Here is a 2,198-nt window from a genome sequence, read left to right as displayed (position 1 = left end):
CCGGGTTGTCAAGTTCAACCAACTCTGTGCTTCTCTCCCTGAGGGTTTTAGAACAGACTCCCCTGCAAGTTTTTCTCCTGTGATCCCAAAGTGAGGACCCCTCTACAGGCCAGTGAGCAAGCTAGGGTTATTCGCTGCTTCTAGTTGGGTCTTGTCCCGTGGCAGGTAGGGGCTGGGAGGTTGCCAGAAAAAAACCCTTAAAACTAGGTCCCCCATGCACCACAGGACCTGAAAGCAAGACTAAAAGATGGGTAAAGACGAAGGCACAGTATGAGATGTGGACAGGAGACGAAGTTTGGAAAGAATCAAATACTAGCTTCAGCTGAAGCGTGTAAGGCAAGGCCCGACTAGGTGTGTTCATCTTCATCCTCTTCACTGGGCTCTCTTTATTCCTTGTTCTTTCTTTTGCTCTCTCCTTGCTTGCTTTCTTCCTCCCTCTCTCCTTTCATTCCTTTTTTTCCACTACTTTCTTGCTCGCTTTCCTTCCCTCTCTCTCCTTTATTCCATGTTCCTCCATTTGTGTTTTGAGGAGCATCAGCAGAAATCACCTTGGTGGCTCCGTAAAGATGCAGGCTCTGGGCCTTGTTCCCAGACGTTCAGTTTGGTAGCCCCGGGGCCTGGCCTGGGAATCAGCCTTTTTTTAACAAGTCAGGAGATTTTTATACACACCCAAGTTTGAGCACCACTTGCTGTGAATGGAAACATTAGTCAAGTTGACCCCAGAATGTTCCATTCATTCTTGTGCCTTTAAACAGGATGAGTTTTCCTAATATAATTTCCCTACATTTCTGTGGTGATGGAGATGTGTGTAGCCAGCATACCACAGTTGTTAGGGGAGGCATTTAAGTCTACACCCTAAATACCTCTCCTCCTGCTCCAGGAGCTGCCCTAACAGCTGCCTGGTTCAAGAAAAGCTCACGCAGCTCTCCTGGGCTCCCAGTCATAGGGAAGTGGTTTGTTAGCTTCCCTCGATATAATAACGTATTAACACTCTTGAACATGGCATTGGTACCGTGAGTTGGCTAACAAAATCATAATTATGTTTGTACAGCAATTGTAAATTCTAATTTTTGAAATGTCACCCAATCCTGGTTTGATATAACTGTATCTAGATTCATATGTCAAAGTGCCCTGACTGGGGAGAGAGTCTTCCCTGTAGAAAGCGTAGTAGCTACCATGAAATTACAGGTGAGGCCACCTGGTTGTATAAAGTCGTGTTGGGCTGGTCTTGAAAGAACCATTTCTTTTCATTTCTTATTCTTTTTCTTTTTTAAGAAACAGCTTTATACTTGGCCTGTGGCTAAGATCAAGCGTAGTATCTGTTCTTATCAGTTTAATATCTGATATGCGCTCTATCCGATGACAATATATTAAATGGATTTTTGGAGCAGGGAGATGGAATAGGAGCTTTCTCTGTCCATCCTGTGCATTAAACTGATCTTACAGTTCCTCCAGTAACTGTGTGCCCCCTTGGGGGCTTCAAACTTGTGGTGGCTGGACCAGTCAGTAGGGCATGGGATTCTTTCTTTCGAGGTCATGAGTTCAAGCCCCATGTTGGGTATGGAGTCTTCTTAAAAAATAATAATAGGGTGGTTCAGTTGGATAAGCATCTGACTCTTGGTTTTGGCTCAGATCATGATCTTGGAGTTGTGAGACTGAATTCCCCGTCGGGCTCCATGCACAGTGTGGAGTCTGCTTGAATTTCTCTCTCCCTCTCTCTCTGCCCCTCCTGCTCATGCTCTCTCTGTCTAAAATAAATAAATCTTTTAAAAGAATAATATAATAAATTTAAAAGATACATTAAAAACAGATTTACTGAGAAATAATTTACATACCTTAGGGGTGCCTGGCTGACTCAGTTGGTAGTGCGTGAGACTCTTGATCTCATGGTCGTCGTCATAAATTTGAGTCTCACATCGGGCATAGAGTTTACTTGAAAAAGCTTTACATACTATAAACTCCCATTGCAAGGACACAGTAGATGTGTTTTAGCAAATCTCTGTATTTACATATGCATTATGAATGAATCCAGTCTTTCAACACTTTCATCCATCCAAAAGGCTCCCCTTGCCTCTTGGCAGTCACTCCCTGTTCCCACCTGCAGCCCCAGGCAACTACTGATCTACTTTGTCTCCACAGTTTTGCTTTTTCTAGAAATTTTCTATAAATAGAATCGTAAACTATATATATATAGTCTT

The 2,198-nt window shown here is 43.3% G+C and overlaps 1 non-coding gene across 1 annotated transcript; it reads left to right on the top strand.

The window, feature by feature from the left end:
• Nucleotides 1–1,281: 1,281 nt before the first annotated feature.
• LOC119867110 lies at nt 1,282–1,471 on the top strand. Its single transcript, XR_005382482.1, has one exon. It is a non-coding gene; the product is annotated as a U2 spliceosomal RNA (small nuclear RNA).
• The last annotated feature ends 727 nt before the right edge of the window (nt 1,472–2,198 follow it).

The sequence above is a fragment of the Canis lupus genome, chromosome 31 (genome assembly GCF_011100685.1).
Source record: "Canis lupus familiaris isolate Mischka breed German Shepherd chromosome 31, alternate assembly UU_Cfam_GSD_1.0, whole genome shotgun sequence".
NCBI lineage: Eukaryota > Metazoa > Chordata > Mammalia > Carnivora > Canidae > Canis > Canis lupus.
This window is presented reverse-complemented; position numbering and strand designations above follow the sequence as displayed.